This window comes from Euprymna scolopes, chromosome 36 (assembly GCF_053919585.1).
Source record: "Euprymna scolopes isolate OS-2025 chromosome 36, ASM5391958v1, whole genome shotgun sequence".
Taxonomy (NCBI): domain Eukaryota; kingdom Metazoa; phylum Mollusca; class Cephalopoda; order Sepiida; family Sepiolidae; genus Euprymna; species Euprymna scolopes.
The window spans coordinates 59,831,316-59,840,247 of record NC_136517.1 but is presented as its reverse complement, the minus strand read 5'-3'; the positions used below and the strand labels follow the sequence as shown (position 1 = coordinate 59,840,247).

General features: G+C 29.3%; 1 pseudogene; it reads right to left on the bottom strand.

Moving 5' to 3' along the window:
• Positions 1 to 6,821: 6,821 nt before the first annotated feature.
• On the bottom strand, positions 6,822 to 6,938 carry LOC145260745 (5S ribosomal RNA; annotated as a pseudogene).
• Between the last annotated feature and the right edge of the window lie 1,994 nt (positions 6,939 to 8,932).

The window sequence follows — 8,932 nt, the reverse complement described above, 5'->3', positions numbered from 1 at the left end:
GTGTGTGTGTGTGTGTGTGTGTGTGGTGGGGGGATCCCATGCCGCTGGAGCCGGTGGAGGAGCCAACGCTGATGCTGCCTGAAGACGGTGGCATCGGCTGCGCTGGAGCCGGCGTTACCCCTCTGTTGTGTTCCTGCTGCTGGTGACCTGGTTTTTTTGCTATTGATTAGTAACGTCCTCCGTTCCAAGGAATTCAACGCAGCAACGGTACTGCCAGAGATTATGATGACGATGATGATGCTGATGATGATAACGGCGGTGATGACGGAGGAGGTGGAGATGGCGGCGGCGGCGGCGGCAGAAGCAACAGCACTGACGGTCGATGCAGCGGCAACAGCGGTAGAAGCAGCAATGAGTATCTCCTTTTCTTGTGGTTGCCACAGCTTTAACCCTCATCCTCATCCCCCATCACTCACCTGCCTCCCTGCCGGGGCTGCAATACCGTTTACCAGTGTTTCCACCCGGCAGAATCAATATCATCGTAGCTTTTTGTCGCTGATATATATACTAAGCGGGATTGTTTTACCGTTTGCCTATATCTTGCTTTTATTGTCACTATTGACAACCACTACTTCTGCCGCGACCACCACCACCACCATTGTATCGCTGTGCCAGCACCGCCACCTCTAGCACCAGTGATACCGCTGACAACAACAACAACAACAACAACAACAACAACAATAGCCATCACCATCATCAGCATCATCAGCAACAATGCTACCAGCATCATCAGTACCATCGCCAAAACCTACACGGTCTGACCGGACCATCTCTGCAACTACGGTACTACGATTCAGGATTTTGCCTGCTTTATGGAGAGATTGTGGAACCTTACTGTCCAACAAGTGGGTACCTCCACGCAACTGAAATACACCGATCACAAAGGTATTGTCTTAGTCAATTAAAATTATTAACTAACATTTTTAACAACAACAAAAATAACAGGTTTAAAAAAATGGATGTACACACCTAATTATATAAATGTAATTTAAAAAAAAAAAAAAAAGTCCGCAAGGAGCTTAAATAATATTTAGCATCACTAAATGGTAACATTCAAAATAATACTATAAAGTAGAAACGCTTTTTTTTATCTTCTATATTAATGACAACAAATGATTATCTATATATCTATGGCGATGATGATGATGTTCATAGAAAGTTATGTTTATAAAGACTCTGTTTTTGAAAGAAAAATCTTTACTTTTAAAATATTTGTAGCCATGATCGGAATCAGTGTCATTGCTTTGTTGTCTTTTCTTTTGTGTCTGTTGACAATCAGCCTTGTCGTCATACCACCTGTTTCGCAGATATCAACACTACAGCTCTGTTCATAAATCAAGGGTGACCAATCAATGGAGCACACTCATGTAATTGTGGACATGCCCGAGTGTACTTACATAAATACATACATATATAATATACATAATATATATAATATATATATATTTGGGGGGGGGTGTATATGTATGTGTGTGTGTGTAATATATACACAATAATGTTTTGCACATACACATACTCATGTTTATATATTTTCTTTACCAATAACATTTCTATCCCTCCCTACGCCAAACATACACACCTGTCTTTATAATTGATTTCTGATCAATATCGTGTCTGATAGGATTCTTCTTCTTTCTCTCTCTTTTTTCATCATCTTGACAATACTTTTACTTTCGGTTTTATTTCCACATCCGTTTCCTTTTTCCTCGATTCTGCATATTTAAGTTAGTTTCAGCTTCACTGTCTTTTATTCTTGCATCGTTTTCCACTCTCATTCATAACTATTTCACTTTCATTCACTTTTGTCGTCAATTTCTTCCCCCATTCATCCCATTGATAGTACTTTCGCTCCAGAATTATTTCTCTCTGCAATCTATTTTTATTGGCCCCAACGACATTACTTTCACTTTCACTTTCGTTCGTGCTCAAGTTTACTTTTTATATTTTTCTCATTCGTCGAAAATTATTTTCACTTTTAAATTATTTTTTTCTAGCGTTTTTATTTCTTCCAAATATCACCTTTCTTTTCGTTTTTATCTTACATTTTTTTTTTGCAGTTGTACTAGTTTTATTTACTGTTAATTTTAATTTTGTTTTCTTTTAGTTTCAATTATATTTTTTATTTCTTACTGTTCTTAGTATTTTACTTTTAATCGGTTTTCTTTACTTTTTCCCATTGATTTCATTTGAATTTTCTTTAAGTTTTAATTGCCCTTTTCTTCCCATTAAATCAACATTGGTTTTCAATTTTATTTTGTTTTTAATTGTATTTTTCAGTCCATTAGTTCTAGTTCCATACTTTCTATTTTATTCATCATGTATTATACTGGGAATTTCATTTTCTTTCATTTTTTAATTTCAATATTCCTTTCAACCATTAAATCTGTATTAAAGTTGCTTCAGTTTTGATTGCATTTTTATTATTATTATTATTATTATTATTATTATTATTATTATTATTATTATTATTATTATTATTAATTCTATTTAAGCATTCGTGTTTAAATGACTTTTTCCCCGGCCCATTAAATCTACCTTCACGTTCTCTCTTAATTAAATTTTAATCATTTATAATCCCATTAATTTTACTTTTACATTCGTTTTAATTGTATTTTTATTTTAACAATGAATCTATTTTTACTTTCATTTTATTTAATTTTTATTGATATATGATATTATACTTTCATTTAATTTAATATTTAATTATACTTTTATATTATTGCCATTAATTTAAGTTTTTATTTATTTTAAGTTGAGATTATTTAATTTTTATTGCATTTTCCTTCTTCCTATTAATTCTGCTTTCAATATTATTTTATTTTATTGCATTTATTCTACTTTCATTTTCTATTTAACTTTTTGAACATCCTTGATATATTTTTAAATCTATTTTTCCTGATAATTAATTCCGCATTATCTCCAATTATATTTCATTCTTAACTAAATTTTCTTTTTCTCATTGATTAAATATAAACTTCTATTTTATTTCATTTCAATTGTAATTTTTATCCTAATTTAACTTTTACTTTGGCTTAATTTCATTGGATTTTATTTTCCCTCATTAATTGAATTTTCACTTTCATTTTCTTTCATTTGAATTGCTTTTATTATCGTTATTATTAATTTGTATTTAAGTACTCTCCCTTTTTTAATTGGATTTGTATTATTCTTTTAAGTATATTTTATATTTTTCACCTTTAATCTTTTTTTTGTTCTACTTTCATTTTTCATAAAAATATTTATTCTACTTTCACTTTTAACTGAATTTACTACTCCACTTATCACTTTTAATTGTATTTATTGTTCTACTTTCACTTTTAATATTATTTTCATTCTACTTCACTTTGTGGAATTTATAATTCTACTTTCACTTTCATTCCACTTTCATTTTTTATTATATTTATTAATCTACTTTCACTTTTTATTGAATTTATTATTCTACTTTCGTTTTTAATTGGATTTTTTTTTTTACTTTCACTTTTAATTGGATTTATCATTCTACTTTCAGTTTTAATATTATTTTCATTCTACTTTTACTTTTAATAGTATTTATTATTCCACTTTCACTTTTAAATTAGATTGTTCTTTTTCCCGTTTTGTTTTAAATATAATTGCATTTTATTTCTTTTCATCAATTTTATTTTCATTTTCTGTAATTTTTTGTTGATTTTGACAATACTTCCACTTAGTGAATTGTTTCACTATTTTTATTTTCAACAAACCCAGTGACAATAATTTTTACGCATTGGATGTCGTTTCTTTTTCTAACTCTTTTTCTCATTGATCAAAGGAAAAGATCAGTTTCTTTCACGTTGCATCTCTTTTTTCATTCTTTTTCTTCTCACTTAAAGTCTTACAAGTTCTACCATGCCATTAAGCCATTAAGCACTTGTAACAGTTCACGCAGGACAAAAGCTACACATTTTCTTATGTATATCCTCTACAATTCAATAGCGAAACGTTCATCTCATAATATTTCTACTCATATATTACAATACAAACGTATCTATAAATATGAAAACTTTTACTCGTTTATGTATTTCTGTAAATAAAACATATAGAGCATTAACTAACATAACTATATGGATACATGGCTGTAGATACACTATACGTCTATTGTCACTAGATGTATAGATAGTCATAAATATAATTATATATGATTCTATATAACTATATATAACTATATACAACTATATACAACTGTATATAACTATATACAACTATATATAACTATATACAACTATATACAACTATACATAACTATATACTATAGTTGTATATAGTTGTATATAGTTGTATATAGTTATATATAGTTGTATATAGTTGTATATAGTTGTATATAGTTGTATATAGTTATATATAGTTATATATAACTATATACAACTATATACAACTATATATAACTATATACAACTATATACAACTATACATAACTATATACAACTATATATAACTATATACAACTATATACAACTATATACAGCTATATACAACTATATACAACCACATACAACTATATATAACTATATACAACTATATATAACTATATACAACTATATATAACTATATACAAGTATATACAACTATATATAACTATATATAACTATATACAACTATATTACTATATATAACTATATAGTTATATGTACATCAGCAAAGTTGAGTCTTTACAGTTTAACTTATTGAATTTTGGTGAAAACATCTAATATTAATATATTTTGATACATATGCGTGTATGCTAACCAGTAATGGGACGATTCCAATATTTTCCCGATTCCGATACAATTACCGTTTCAGTGCTAAATTCCCGATTCCGACACAATTACCGATTCCGATTTTTTATAAATCGCTAATTATAAGATTGTTAATTTCCCTGATTTTCGTAATAACACATGTTAAATATGCAAATATTATTTTATTTTTTACAAAGGAGTCACCACTTATCAAGGCCCAGAGGCCACTCTAGGATAAGGGTTAAACAGCATACAATTTCCTAAACGTCAAAATACACTTTTGGAGGGTAGTCTATCGATTTTAGCTTCACTATTGGTTTAAAATCAATAAATGTTTATTATTTAATCATTATTACCAGCAACTGAAGATTTTACTTTAAACAAAATTAAATAAAAAAGAAAATTAAAAGAATCGTTTTGGTATCGGAAAATAGGCATCAATTATTCTGATTCCAATACCGATTCTGATACCTCTAAATCTTCCTCTTTCTCCAATTCCCGATTCCGATTCCGATTAATCGTCCCAACACTAATGCTAACACACATCCACACATATGCACATATATAAGCTTTTCCTTATCTTCTTAAGCGTTGCTTTGTAAAAGACTTACTCTTTGGTAACATAATTATATATATATATATATATATATATATATATATATATATATATATATATATATATATATATATATATATAATTATGTTTGCATATATATTCTTATACATAAATATATATGTATTGTGCATATATATATATATATATATATATATATATGAATATATACATGAATATATATATATATGTGCATATATATATGAATACACATCTATGTATATACATCTACACTCTACATACTATACATGCATATATGTGAATATATTAATTTCTGTAAATATATATATATATATATATGTATATATATATATATATATATATATATATATATATATATATATATATATACACTAACGAGAGGGGGGTATCTCCTGGCTTTGTCCAGGCATAAGATACTCTAAAATATGATATTATAATTTGTCCAGATTTCGTCTATATTATTATCATAGCCGTGATTTCAAAAATTATAAAAAAGTATTTGGGTGCCATCAGCTAGAATCGAAAGCAAAACTATGGCATTCAAATGTGATGACGTTACTACTTTGTCAGCATGACACGCATATTAACCGAATAAAAATAAAAAATAAAGTAAGATGAATGTACATTTTGATTCATTTTTGGCCGCTTAAAAAGTATTTTAACCAGCTAAAGACCTGTAAAAGCACGGTTCATAAAAAATGTAATCAATTGAAGGCCCTAGCGTCGCTCTGTGAGTTTTAGTTTTGAAGTAGATAGAGTTTTAAAATATGGAGACAGACAGACATATAGCTTTTTATGAATATATATATATATATATATATTCATAATTGGAATCGGAAAAATCAGAAGTTTGAGTGTATCAGAATCTGCACCAGAATCGGAAAAATTGTGCTTAATTTCCAATGCCGAAAACGATTCCTCTAATTCTATTTCTTTATTTGAAATTGTTTAAAAGAAAAAGTTCCACTACTGGTAGTAATAAAAAATAATGCATATTTATTGATTTTTATATTTATTTTCAACTACCAATAAAGCTAAAATTTTTAAATCACTCCCAAACAAGTGTATTTTTACGTCTGAGAAAATATATGCACATTTAATATGTGTCTTTAAAATAAGCAGGAAAAACAACTTTAAAGTTAAATATTTAGAAATTTGTAAAGAATTGGAATCAGAATCGGTAATTGTATCGGAATTGGGAAAATTTTAAATTGTTCCATCACTAATATATATACATACATATATATATATATATATATATATATATATATATATATATATATATATATATATATATATATATATATAAAGGGGATTCCTTCAGTCTTTAACAGACTATGGATACCCATGAAGGGGTGCCTGCACGTGAAATTTTTGAGACAGGAGGTGCGCAATCTCCAACCACACCTTTCCTGGGTCGATATTGTTAAATACCAGTGGCAAGTGAAGTGTATGTACAGGACTTGGAAACAAATGCTGAGATAAGCGGAGAGCACATACAGCGCCTAGAATTCCCAAATGATCACCCATCTGGTACTAACCAGGCTCAATGTTGCTTAACTTCAGTGAACTGACGAGAACTGGTGTGTCAACGCGATTATGCTGTATATATATATATATATATATATATATATATATATATATATATATATATATATATATATACTAGCAAAAGTACCCGTCGTTGACTGGGTTCAAAAACAGCCTACAGAAAATGGACTCGGATTTATGAAAGTATGATAGGTTATGAAAAGGAAGGGTTGGAAATTTGGGTTGAATTTGGGGGTATCAAAACCAAAGCAAAATATGATGAAAGTAAAAATAAAACAGATAAACCCCATAATTTATTATACCATACCTGTTCACACTGAAACACTTATCACAATATTCTGCAGATCTATATTAAAAAACCTTGTTAAACTTTGTGACATATTTCCATTCTATGGAGGCCAGGTGCGAACGCAGACCCCACAATTTTATTATACCATCCCTATTTAAGTTAAAATATACTTATCAAAGTATTCTTATGTACATCTATATCAAAAACCCTTGTAAACGTTTTTTTGTAATTTTTTAATTTTTTTATTCCCATACTTTGTGGACCAGGCGCGAACGCAGACCCCACAATTTTAATGAACCACCGTTCTGCCAAATCAAACATACCCATTCCTGTGTCTCGATACATCTTCTATCATTATATGTAATCAGTTTTTTAAAATAGTCAACCATATAGGAGCCTATTTGTGACCACACACACACACACACACACACATTCAGCTTTATATTATATATATATATATATATATATATATATATATATATATATATATATATCTTTATATACATACATAAATATATATAAATATATATATATTTATGTATGTATGTGTATAAAGAGATAGATAGATAGATAACGAATACAGTGACTGGTTGCATCAGTCGAATGAAAGCAGACAATTATAGGTTTAACAAAAATAGTTTCAATCAATGTCACTGGGCATTGTGCCCCTTATACAAAGCAGCTATTTGACTAAATAGATACACATAGATCTACACGCACACGCATATATAATGTAAGTTACATTTATATATTTATTTAGAGAATACACCCCTAGAATTAGCTGATCATTGTGAATTTTTGAATACAGCTGGTAGGCATAAGAGATCAAAATGTAGGCTATATTTAGTTTAATTTAGTTTTATGCAAAAGAGCTAAAAAAAAGGATGAAAACCTTTCTTGAAAAATCAAATGCGTGAAACTTTCATAATATTTTTCAGAAAGCAATAAATATGCCCCAAATTGAAATTTATCTAGAATATACCAAAGAGTTTTGTGTGTGTGTGTGTGTGTGTGTGTGTGTGTGTGTGTGTGTGTGTACATGCGTGGTATTTATAAGTGTTGATTATGGCCTCTACATGCTTGATTCAAATTCTGTTGTGGTTACTGCATACCTAATACCTTTGCAAAAGGTATAAATTCATATATCTTTCATCCAGTTATGGGATATATAGTAGTGTAGTTTCAAATCTCAAACCTTGGTTGTGCAATTACTCTAGAAGAGGGAAAACTCCAAAATAACACCAGTCTTTTTTTCCTTATCCAAGTGATGTTTCTAATCGTCCTAGATTCTACTTCTTGTAGCTTCTTGTAGCTTGACTAAACTTGATTGGTTCGAGATGAGTGTGTACCTGTTACACTTGCATCATAATTGACTCTATGTATGGACAGTCTTATATATATATATATATAGTCATCCACATACAGTACTGTTTCGCTGTTTCACAGCTCATCAGTGCGGCTAGACAAGCAACTACATCAAGCTAGGATCGAAACCCGACCGCCTAAACGACAGTCGAAGCTTCTAACCATTGTGCTATTTGGTTGCTGCTATGTGGGCAGTGAATTAACAGTGTTTTGACACTGAACAAACACCTCAATAAGCTCAATTTGTTTACACAAAGGTCATCGCTTAACATGCAATTAATGGTAATTTGTATATCACTTCCCAATATGCTCAACCTTAGACAGGGAGCATTATATATATATATATATATATATATATATATATATATATATATATATATATATATATATATATATATA